Here is a 13220-nt window from a genome sequence, read left to right on the forward strand (position 1 = left end):
GTACTCTCAAAGCATAGAAATATACACACATATAGTGTAGATAATCTAAACAAAATTGTAATTGAAGTGGTATAGGCCTAGAATATTCATATATACAATGACAATTTGCTAAACGCTAGTTTGAGAGACGTGTATACTTTTTAATGCTTATGGTAACAACTTTGGCTTGATCCATACATGGTATTGTCTTTGGATCCAATAGACTAAAAAATAAAAAAGTTATAAAACAAAAATAACACTCTTAAAGCACATTTAGAAACAGTTGATTCTTGGGCAGAGAAAGAAGGAAAGAGAAGAAAGACTGAGGTAACCTGAATGGAAGAAAGAAAGCTCTCAAAGATGGAAACCCTTTCCATTCCCATCCCATGATCCCTACCTGGAGTGTACGTTGCTGACAAGCCAAAGGACAGAGATGTTTGTCAATCTTACAGAATGAACACTGTCAGTTTCACCTGCACAGGCTCCAAAAAGAGGCACTGCTTCAACACTATGGAGACCAGCGGTATCAACTCCCTGGGCCCACTCGTTCGCTTTACTACAGTAAACTGCCTGCAACATCATCACAGCCGTGTTCTGGGACTCTGTACCATCGAAAGTACACTCATAATCATTCAGTAACATTCTGCAGTTCACACATAAGTGCCTGGCCAGTGCTTCATCAAACTGCTTTCACACTATTTCTCTACTGTTTCACTCTCAAACAGTACATGGAAAAACCGTACTCTTAAATTTTCGAAAGCAAGCCTTGATTTCTCTTATTTTATTATGATGATCTTTCCTCCATCTATAGGACATCAAAAAATATTTTCGCATATGGAAGAGAAAGTTAGTGACTGAAATTTTCTAAAAAAGATCTCGCCATGATGAAAAACTCCATTATTTTAATGATTGCCACACTAACTGGTGTGTCATATCTGAGACATTCTCCCCTTATTTCATGAAGGTAAAAAACGAGCTGCCCTTATTTAAACTTTTCCAATGTCTGCAGTCAATTCTCTCTAGTAAAGATACCATAACACACAGCAAATACACTAGCAGAGAGTGGACAATCTTAATGTAGGCTCTCTCTTTAGTGGATCTATTGTCTCTTCTAAGTGTTCTACATGGAGCTATTAAAAACGTTGAGAGCCCATCACATCACAATTGTGAAGCCAAGAAATTTCGTTAACAGCTACCTTGGTTTGACCAAATTACTGCTGTTCTAAGTTCATATGAATAAGGTAATTCTAATTTCTGGGAGGATTTTGAGCTATAATAATGACTTTCGTAATTTTGGGGTTCATGAATTGTTCCAACAATGACGTAAAATCTAAAGGAATAACAATTCGTGTATAAGTTGTCTCTCTAACGTGTTACTTTGCCATACACTGTCAAAAAAGTTGGGTCACTTCTTTCCTTGTAGTGTAGCTATTTTTTTCTTGTACGATTTCAGATTTCCAAATGATGAAGGTTGGAAAACTGTGTGGGAGAATTGTATGATGATAAAGACTGGGAAGCGTCTAAATTGAGCAATATATGTTCCCAACATTTTTCTATATTAAGTATATGTACCACAGATAACTGAGAAGGGGTTGAATGACTTATTTCCTCAGCATTCACATTCTGTTATTGTATACTAATTTTACAAGCTAACAGCACTTTAATAAGTGGAAAGTATAAATAAGTCACTGTGTAGTTTTGCGATTCCAACTAGTTTCATAAATATTGCCATTTGCATAAAAATGATTCACAGTAATTTAACTCCACTTAAATGCACATGTAGGTGCCCCAAGTAAGACAGTATACAATAAATATTTATTTGATATTACATTTGTTTTCCTCTCCTGTTGACAGCAGATGACACTATAGTTGTCTGTGCACTGTGTTGTTGTTGGTGTTGTTGTGGTCTTCAGTCCAGACTCTGGTTTGATGCAGCTCTCCATGCTACTCTATCCTGTGCAAGCTTCTTCATCTCCCAGTACCTACTACAACACACATCCTACTGAATCTGCTAGGTGTATTCATCATTTCGTCTCCCTCTGCGATTTTTACCCTCCATGCTTCCCTTCAATACTAAACCTGTAATGCCTTGATGCCTCAGAACATGTCCTACCAACCGATGTATTCTAGTCAAGTTGAGCCACAAATTCCTCTTCTCCCCAGTTCTGTTCAATACCTCATCATTGGTTACATTATCTACCCATTTAATCTTCAGCATTCTTCTGTAGTGCCACATTTCGAAACCTTCTATTCTCTTCTTGCCTAAACTATTTATTGTGTTTCACATGTATACATGGCTACACTCGATACAAATACTTTCAGAAAAGACTTCCCGATACTTAAATCTATACTCTATGTTAACAAATTTCTCTTCTTCAGAAACACTTTTCTTGTCATAGCCAGTCTGCATTTTATATCCTCTCTACTTCAACCATCGTCAGTTATTTTGCTCCCCAAATAGCAAATCCATCTACTACTTTAAATGTCTTATTTCCTAATCTAATCCCTTCAGCACCATCTGATTTAATTTAACTACATTCCATTATCCTCGTTTTGCTTTTGTTGATGTTCATCTTATATCCTCCTTTCAAGACGCTGTCCATTCCATTCAACTGCTCTTCCAGGTCCTTTGCTCTCTCTGACAGAATTACAATGTTATCAGCGAACCTCAAAGTCTTTATTTCTTCTCCATGGATTTTAATTCCTACTATGAATTTTTCCTTTGTTTCCTTTACTGCTTGCTCAATATACAGATCGAATAACATCAGGGATAGGCTACAACCCTATCTCAGTCCCTTCCCGACCACTGCTTCCCTTTCATGCCCCTCGTCTCTTATAACTGCCATCCGGTTTTGGTACAAATTGTAAATAGCCTTTCGCTCCCTGTATTTTAAGAAAAGTTGTAGGGTCAGTTTTGCCTCACGTGTTCCAACATTTCTACGGAATCCAAACTGATCTTCCTCGAGGCGAATTGCACCAGTTTTTCCATGCGTCTGTAAAGAATTCGCGTTAGTATTTTGAAGCCGTGACTTATTAAAACGTACATTTTCTTACCTTTTAACTACTAATTAATGCTTCTTACATTTTCTCGTGTAACGTGGCTTCTACACCTTGTCTGGTGCAAAACCTTACGATCCTAGGTCCACTGCAAGGCACTTCAACCGGTCAATAACTGAGTTTCCAATAACAAAAACATTACCTGTAAAATAGCATATTTGTCGACTGCATTTACTTAGAAGCTTCTATTTTTTACAGAATGAAGAGACTGGGTACCTTAGTATGTGACATAAATTTCCAGCCGATAAAGTATACCTTTCCCGAGAGCAAGGAGAGGAATGTGATGTTCCGGCACTACGTCAGTATGAAAACAAATGACAAAAACCGTACATTTTCTTACGTTCTTGCTACAAATTACTGCTTTTCGCATTTTCTCGTGTAATAGGGCTGCTACGCCTCGTCTCATGCAAAATCTTAAGGTCCTAGGTCAACTGCAAGGCACTTAAACCGGTCAACAATTGAATTTCACGTTACCTAAACATGACCTGTAATACGGCATACTTATCGATATCTCTAACTTAGATGCTTATGTTTTGTAAGGAACGAAGGGACTGGATACCTCAGTACGTGACATAAACTTCCAACCGATAAATTAAATTTAAAACTTTCCCAGAGGGAAAGGCGAGAATGTCATGTTCTGGCATTTCGTCAGTACAAAAGCAAATGACAAAAACGGCAGATTTTCTTAAGTTTTTAATACAAATTAATATTTCTCTCGTTTTCTTGTGTAATGTGGCTGCTTCATCTCGTCCCGTGAAAATCTTAACGTCTTAAGTCGACTGTAAGTCACTTAAACTGATCAACAATTGAATTTTTAATAACTAAAACATGACCAGTAATACAACTTTCTTGTCGATTGCATTAACTAAGAATCTTCTATTTTGCACAGAACGAAGATACTGGTTACGTCAGCAGGTTACAAATTTCCAGACGATAAATGTAAGCTTCCCGGAGAGAAAGGCGAGCAATGTGATGTTCTAGCAACACATCAATATGAAAACAAATGACGGGAACATTAGGTATTCTCAAGTTTTTACTACAAATTAATACTTCTCGTGTTTTCTTGTGTAATTTGGGAACTACACTTCATTTCGTGCGAAGTCTTAAGGCTGTAGATCAACTACAAAGCACATAAAATGGCGAATCATTTAATTTTTGATAACCAGAACATGACCTGTAGTACGACCTACTTGTCGATTGCCTTAACTTAGAAGCTTCTATTATGTACAGAACAAAAGACTGGATACCTCAGTATGTGGCATGAATTTCAAGCCGATAAATGTAAACTTTCCCCGAGGGAATAGAGAGCAATATGGTGACCTGGCATTACGTCAGTAAGGAACCAAATTACAAAAACGGAGGGTTTTCTTATCTTTTACTACAAATTAATACTTCTCGCGCTTTCTTGCGTAAGGTGTCTGCTATACACCGTCTCGGGCAAAACCTTAAGATCCTAGGTCAACTGCAAAGCACTTAGATCGGTTAGTAATTGAATTTGCGATAGCTAAAACATGACTTTTAAGACGTGTTACTTGTCGATTGCATTAAAGTAGAGGCTTCTATTTTGTATATAATGAAGAGTCTGGTTACCTCATTACGTGACATAAATTTCCAGCCGACAAATGTAAACTTAAGAATTTACTGTTACACCTCGTCTCTTACAAAATCTTAAGATCCTAAGCAACTGCAATCTCACTTAAATTTTTCAATAATTGAATTTTCGATAGCGAAAACATGACCTGTAATAAGGCTTACTTGTCGATTGCATTAACTTAATAGCTTGTATTTTGCACAGAACGAAGAGACTGGATACCTCAATACGCGACATAAATTACCAACCCTTAACTGAAAACTTTCCTGACATAAGGAGAGCAATGTGATGTTCTGTCATACGTCAATACAAAAGCAAATGACAAAACTGGAGGTTTCCTAAAGTTTTTACTACAAATTAATACTTCTCGCGTTTTCTCACGTAGTGTTGATTTTACACCTCATCTCGTGTAATCTTAAGGTCCTAGGCAACTGCAAGGCTCTTAAATTGATTAATAATTGAAATTTCGATAACTAAAACATGACCTGTAATAAGGCTTACTTGTCGACTATGTACGTAGTCTGTTTAGGTTTTTATGTTGGTAACGCCACGTATCGCTCTGTATGAAAATCACTGATTGTGCTGTGTGCAGTCAGTGGCTGGTTGGCATTGTTCGCTATTGTAGTGCTGGGCAGTTGGATGTGAACAGCGCATAGCGTTGGGCAGTTGGAGGTGAGCTGCCAGCAATGGTGGATGTGGAGAGAGAGATGCCAGAGTTTTGAGAACGGACGACCTGGACGTGTGTCTGCCAGAAAAAGGAAATTTGTAAAAATGGATCTCATGAATTGATAAATGTATATATGATGGCTCTTGAATGCTATTAAGGTAAATGCATTGTTTGCTCTCGATCAAAATCTTTCATTTGCTAACTATGCCTATCAGTAGATAGTGCCTTCAGTAGTTAGAATCTTGAATGACATTTTCACTCTTCAGTGGAGTGTGTGCTGATACGAAACTTCCTGGCAGATTAAAACTGTGTGCTGGACCGAGACTCGAACTCGGGACCTTTGCCTTTCGCGGGCAAGTGCTCTACCATCTGAGCTACCCAAGCACGACTCACGCACCGTCCTCACAGCTTTACTTTTGCCAGTACCTCGTCTCCTACCTTCCAAAATTAATAGAAGCTCTTCTGCGAACCTCCTGAAAGAAAGGATATTGCGGAGACATGGCTTAGCCACAGCCTGGGGGACGTTTCTAGAAGAAGATTTTCACTCTGCAGCGGAGTGTGCGCTGATATGAAACTTCCTGGCAGATTAAAACTATGTGCTGGACCGAGACTCGAACTCGGGACCTTTGCCTTCCGCGGGCAAGTGCTCTACCAACTGAGCTACCCAAGCACGACTCACGGCCCGTCCTCACAGCTTTACTTCTGCCAGTACCTCGTCTCCTACCTTCCAAACTCGCAGGAGAGCTTCTGTTAAGTTTGGAAGGTAGGAGACGAGGTAGTGGCAGAAGTAAAGTTGCGAGGACAGGGCGCTTGAGTCGTGCTTGGGTAGCTGAGATGGTAGAGCACTTGCCCGCGAAAGGCAAAGGTCTCGAGTTCGAGCCTCTGTCCGGCACACAGTTTTAATCTGCCAGGAAGTTTCAGTTAGAATCTTTTATTTAACTGGCAGTATTGGCGACCGTTGTATTGCAGTAGTTCGAGTAACGACGATTTTTCTGAGGTAAGTGATTCATGAATGGTGTAGGTTTTTGTTAGTCAGGGCCATTATTTTGTGGGGATTATTGACAGTTAGATTGCGTTGTGCTAAAAAATATTGTGTGTCACTTTAGTGATGATCAGAATAAGTAAAAAGAGAACTGTCTGAGTACGTTCAGTTTTACTCAGCCGTCTTTGTATCAAATAACGTAGAAGTTTACCAGCACAGTAATTCATAATTTTTCTAAGGGGACGCATCAATTGCATAAACCGAGAAGCTTTTATTTTGTACAGAAGAAGAGCCTGCATACCTCAGTACGACATAAATTACCAGCCGATAAAAGTCAACTTTATGACATGAGGCGAGCAAAGTGTTGTTCCGACGTTATGTCAGTACGAAAACAGATGACAAAAACGGGAGGTTTTCTTAAGTTTTTACTACAAATTAATACTTCTCGCGTTTCCTCGTGTAATTCTGCTGCTACACCTCCTCTTGTGCAAAATCTTAAGGTTCTAGGGCAACTGCAAGGCATTATCAATAATTGAATTTTCGATAACAAATATATTAGATGTAATACGGCCTATTTGTAGATCGCATTAACTTAGAAGTTTATATTTTGTAGAGAATGAAGGGACTGGATACCTCTGGACGTGACAAATTTCCAGCCGATAAATGTAAACTTTCCCAAGAGAAAGGCGAGCAATGTGATGTTCTGGCATTATGTCAGTACGAAAACAAATGACAAAAACTGGAGGTTCTCTTTAGTGTTTACTAAAATTAACACTTCTTGAATTTTTTCTTGTCATGTGGCTGCTATACCTCGTCTGGTGCAAAATCCTAAGGTTCTAGATCAACTGTAAGACGTCTATACCAGTCTATATTTGATTTTTCGATAGCTAAAACATGACCTGTAAATGGCTTACTTGTCGATTTCATTAACTTAGAAGCTTGTATCTTGTACAGAACGAAGAGACTGGATACCTCAGTACGTGACATAAATATCGAGCCGATAAATGTGAATATTCCCGAGAGAAAGAGTTGCAACGTGATGTTCTGCCATTATGTCAGTACGAAAACAAATGACAAAAACAGTAGGTTTTCTTAAGTTTTTACTACAAATTAATACATCTTGCACCTCTCATGTAATGTTGCATCTACACCTTGTGTAGCTTCACCACCGTTTAGGATAGGGAAAGTTAGTTTTGTGCGATATTTGGAGCACGAGTTTCAGCCAGGTGCAGGCCGCACTGCAGTAAGTTACACATACCAGCAGTTGCCAAGGCAAATAGAGGCCACAGCGACGTAGAACTGCCAGAAAGGGCGCACACAACAGCTTCCATGGCGCAAGTCACATGTAGAAGAAGGGCACTATCCAACTTAAGTGTTATGCATATGTGACGCCAAGCGGCACTCTTGACAAAACAGCGGCGCACAGCCGAGTATAAATAGGTGCCGTTTTCTAACGAGATTCATTGAAGTGTGACAGCTCTCCTGCACAGCGGGGCATATCACACCGCCGGGCTACACGCAGCAACAGATGGGGCGACAGCGTCCCAGTCCACGGTGGGTCGTTGGTTCGCCCCTCTGAGGCCACGTGGGGTCCGCAGCCAGCCAGCTGTGGGCCACTCTTCGGCTTGCTACAGCGGGCAGTCGTCTCGGCTCCCGACACACACCGTAGACTTCCGAGGCGAAGGCCGCATATTCGGACGCCGGATTGTGGGCGGTCATTGCCGCCGCGTTCTCAGCTACGCCAGCGAGGAAGAAGCAGCAGCTGGGCTGGCCTACGGCTCCCGACGGAGCAGTGCGGAGTCAACGAGGACACTGGCCGCTGAGTCGGCTGCTGGCGCAGCCATCCTGACATCATCAGAAATCAGCAGGCCAGCCAAGGCCGGCACGATACAGCGTTCCATTGCACAGGCCGCTGGGGTGCTTCCTCAGCACTGCAGGGCCATTTGACGCAGTCTGAGGTGAACGGAATACTGTAGTGTAAACAAATCATTTGGAAAGTTCTTGACGAGTTTTAATAGGGCACCTCCTGCCACCCACCCACTACGTTTGGTGTCTTCCCGCTACATTTGGTAATCCTGATACATTTGGTGCCAGAAGCCACCATGACATTTGGTGGCAGATTAATGGATGTCATCTGTCCAGTATGATGTTCGAGCCAACCGCCTGCAGTAGAGTCACAAGATGTGGTGAGTGCTGTCAAAATTGTTCTTTTGAGTGTTGGACGTTTTCTTTCTTTTTTGTTTGTGTATTGACTATAAAGTGTCAAAAGCCTCATTTTTAGATGTTTTGTGTGGCCATAGTATTTTTTGTTTCAGAGTAAGTGCTAATGTATTTGGGGCAGTAAGATTTTTTTTTTCATGGCATTTGATTACTTTTGTATTGGTTTATGATGATACTGAGTATGACGATACAGAGCTGTAGGAAGTCAGATTATTCTTGTACTTAATCGTTTTGTTTTGGGACTAACTGAGAACGAAAGCAACACAATGGCAGAGTCAAAGACGCAAGGTGTGTCGGAACTAGAAGCGAAGCGGATTTTGATGGAAAAAGTATCACAATTTACAGCAGACAATACGCAGTTGAGAAATGAATTAACATCTAGAAGTGAGCAGGAAACCGCATCTGATCAGTAATTGTTGCCTAGGGACCAGGAGACTGATCCATACGGAGTGAGGTAGATTATTCCGTTTTCTGGTAAGGCATCCGAGAATGTGCGTTCGTTTGTGAAGAACTTGGAAATTTCAGCTGCAATGAATGGTTGGTCTGATGAACAGTTGTTACATGGAGCCAAGATTAGATTAACGGGTGAAGCGAAAACATGTGTGAGGTGTTCTGAGGCTTAAGGAAGGCGGGGCAGTTTAAGTAGTTAAAGGAAGGGCTTTTACAAAGGTACAAGAAACAGAATAGCGCTCGGTACTTTAGGGAGAGGTTAAGTACAATGACAAAGAGACAGGGGGAGCCAGTGGAGAAATTTGCGGACAGGATAAGAGAAATTAATGAGTATACTTACGAGTAGGGTCTGAGTGATGAAGCGAATAGTGTTCTGTTGCAGGAGGCCAAGCAAAGGGCACTTGATGTATTTTTGAGAGGGTTACCAGGGCATATGTCACGGAAAGTGCGTGAAGGGACTCTGAAAGATTTGTATTCGGCCATTCAGCTGGCAATTCAATGTGAGGAAATAGACGTGGCAAAAGGGGTACGCGAGAGGCTAACAGTATTTGCAGTGGGTATAAAATGTTATAAGTGTGGTCGTACGGGATATGTACACAGACAATGTAGCCAGTCACCGAGGAATAGAGGAAGGGGTGGAAATCAGCAGCGTGGAGGGAGGAGAAGTGGAGATAGGAGAGGTGGACAAGCTCCCGTTTGGGGTGGACAAGCTCCCCTAAGGGAGCTCCCGTTTGATTTCAATGCTACAAATACGTATGCAGAGATGTAATGTGCCGTGGTAGGATCTGTAGGAACAGGGGCACAAGTGTCAGTGGCTACTAAGAATATAATGGGATGAAGGAAGCTAGACCCACCACGTTATAGGTTGCGTGGAGTGGGGGATAAGGAGGTCACAGTTCACTTTCACATAGGGAATGTCCGATTTAATGCGTGTGTGTGAGCGAGGGCTACGACATGATCCTAGGAGTAGATTTCTTGCATCAACATCATGCCAAAATCATCCGTGGACAATGAAGTGTGTAACTTGGCGGAATGCTATTTCCGATAGGGGAAACTGTTGTCATTGCAGAGCTGTCGGAAGGGGCGTTCAATGAAATGAACAAACCAATTGAACCGCGTACCTTAGCATTAAGGCTTAATTCGCATGAGTGTGTGTATAGTGGCATCGGGAAGTCACTTTGGGTAAGTATGGAGTCGAATCTACCTGTGGGTGCAGTATGTGTTATTGAACCATTCAAGGATAATGACGTTTTGGGTCCACTGGGTTGTTTTCTGAAACGTAGTGTTGTACGGGTACAGGAGGGGAACGATGGGCGAATAGTTCCTGTGAACGTGGATGATTTTAGCGCTGTAGACACGAATTTGAGGAAAGGAGTTTTAGTAGCAAATAAGGATGTGCCAGATGGCGAAGACTGGTGTTCGAGAGGTAGGCGAAGCCGTCAACTACTAACTGCTGATAGAACTGCATTGCATGACAAAATTAAGCATTTGAAAGGAGGAGAAAGAGAGCATATGGAAGAATTATTGCAGGAATTTAAGGATTTGTTTTTTCCACAAAAGCCGTTACCAGCAACTCCATTAGTTCAACACAGGATACCAACAGGAAATGAAGCACCTGTTTACCGTAAACCATACAGAATACAGAGGTATTTGCAGCCGATTGTGGAGGATTTAATTGATCAGCGGCTTGCCGACGATATTATAGAGCATAGCAATAGTTGCTGGGGAGCGGGCATTGTCGTTGTGACGAACGAAATCTATGGATGGAATTAAGAAATACAGGTTCTGTTGTGACTACCGATACTTCAATAGTAAACGGTAACAGATGCATACCCCCATTCCAAACATATTGGAGACTTTGGATGATTTAGGACAGTGCCAGTATTTTTCTACGATGGATTTGACAAGTGGTTATCACCAGTTAGAGGTGGCTCCAGAGGATCGTCCAAAAACTGCTTTCTCTACACCAGGAGGCCATTACCAGTACATCAGAACGCCATTCGGTTTGAAAAGCGCTCCGGCAACGTTTCAGAGGTTGCTAGACAGTGTCTTGAGGGGTTTGAAAACACGGCAATGTCTTGTTTATTTGAATGACATTATAGTGTTTTCAAGTAGTATGGAGCAACATAGACAGCGGTTAAGGGAAGTCTTTATGAGGTTAAGAGCAGCTCGTTTGACGTTGAGCCTGGATAAGTGTCATTTTGCATTACAAGAAGTAAAATATTTGGGTCATATTATCAGTAAGGACGAAGTGCGGGCAGATCCGGGGTTGGTACAGGCTGTAAGGGATTTTCGGGAACCGATAACAGTTAAGGAAGTGCAGTCATTCATCGGAATTTGCAATTTCTATCGAAAGTTCGTGAATGGTTTTGCAGATTTGGCACAGCCGTTGACGCGATTGTTACGGAAGGGTGTGAAATTTGAGTCGACAGAAGAGTGTCAGAAAGCGTTTGACAAACTGAAAGAAGTGTTAACACCAAGTCCGGTTCTTGTATTTCCAGATTTTGAAAGGAGTTTATACTAGCGTGCGATGCGTCGAATCAAGCATTAGTCAGGAAATAGATGGAAAAAAAAACATCCTGTAGCCTTTGCGTCTAGGCAATTGAATGCAGCAGAGAATAATTACTCAACAAGAGAGAGGTAGATGCTTAGCGTAATCTATGAATCACCTATTTTAGATGTTATTTATATGGGAGAAGATTTCGGGTAGTGACAGATAATGCTGCGTTGAAATGGTTGTTGGGGTTGAAGGACCGTCCACTAGACTCGCTAGATGGGCTGTGAGGCTTAGTGAATTCGACTACGAGTTGGGAAGAAGCAGGGTAATGCGGATGCACTAAGTATAAGTCATAGGTTATGACCTAGCAGTATGGCAAAAATTACAGGAAGCGGACAACGATTGTAAATTGTATCGGACACAGCTACAGTTTAATGTGTAAGACCGTCTTCTGTGCAGGGAAACTAAGAGTGCCAACGGAGTTGGGGGATGAGGTTTTAAAGGAAGCACATGATCACGTCTTATCCAGTCATGGAGGGTGTAGAGCGACGAGTAGGAGAGTAGCGGAGAGGTATTGGCGGAGAGGTAGGAAAGGAGATGTGGCTCAGTATGTCAAGAATTGTATACCATGTGCGCAGAGAGCAGATTTTAGTCGGAAACAGATACAGCTACAATTATTACCGGAAGCATGTCCATTTTCTTTTCTGGGGATTGATGTCTTAGGACTTTTTAGGCGAACACCATCGGGTTGGTTGGTTGGTTTAAAGACAGGAGAAGGGACCAAACTACAAGGTCATCCGTCCCTTGTTCCTAATAAAACAATGCCACAAGTGTGAGAATAAAACGGACGAAACATATAACACAAAACGGAAAGAAAGGAAAAGTCACAAGAACGAAGGGAAGGCAACGAACGCTAAAAGGAACAAAAGAGGACAAGAAAACAACAGAGAGACGCTAGAAACAGAAGAGAGTAAAACATGAAAGCAGATTACAGTGGCTGGCCAATCATGAGAATAAAATGCGAAAGCTAGTCCACTCTGCAACACATTGAAACCTCCACGGTAAAAGCACTAGGGTGGGGGACACAGAGGGACAAAGGACATGCGCTAAAACCTACATAGAAGTATAAAACCCACTCTCACGGATAAAACGTAAAACTAAACTTGCTTTGGAGCCATTATCGCCCAACACAGAAGCCAGGGTGCTGGGAAAGATAAAAGTCTGCCACAGAGCGGATAAAAGTGGGCAGTATAGCAAGAGGTGGACAACTGTCATTTTGAGCCACAGCGACACTGAGGTGGGTCCTCTCAATGGAGTAGGTAACCACGCATTGGCCACGTATGGCCAATGAGGAGCTGGCACAGAGGACAACTGATTCCCTGCGAGAGGCCTGCATGGAAGACTTCCACACATTCATAGTCTCCTTAATGACATGCAGTTTGTTGTGCGTGCTGTTATGCCATTCCATACACCCAAAGCCGGAAAACCCTGCGGTGTAAGACAGAACGCAGGTCAGCTTCAGAGGTGCCTATCTCCAGAAGCATTGCCTGTTTGGCCAGCCCGTCGGCAAGTTCGTTGCCAGGGATTCCGACGTGTCCTGGGGTCCACACAAACACCACGGAATGGCAGACTGTTCCAGGGCATAGGTGGATTCCTGAATGGAAGCTACCAGAGGGTGGTGAGGGTAGCACTGGTCGATAGCTTGTAGGCTGCTCAATGAGTCAGTACACAGGAGAAATGACTCGCCAAGGCACGAGCGGATGTACTCAAGAGCACG

At 42.1% G+C, this 13220-nt stretch overlaps 1 non-coding gene across 1 annotated transcript; it reads right to left on the minus strand.

Moving 5' to 3' along the window:
- Positions 1-5890: 5890 nt before the first annotated feature.
- Trnap-cgg (transfer RNA proline (anticodon CGG)) lies at positions 5891-5965 on the minus strand. The gene has a single exon. It is a non-coding gene; the product is annotated as a tRNA-Pro (tRNA).
- Between the last annotated feature and the right edge of the window lie 7255 nt (positions 5966-13220).

This window comes from Schistocerca cancellata, chromosome 8, assembly GCF_023864275.1.
Source record: "Schistocerca cancellata isolate TAMUIC-IGC-003103 chromosome 8, iqSchCanc2.1, whole genome shotgun sequence".
Lineage (NCBI taxonomy): Eukaryota > Metazoa > Arthropoda > Insecta > Orthoptera > Acrididae > Schistocerca > Schistocerca cancellata.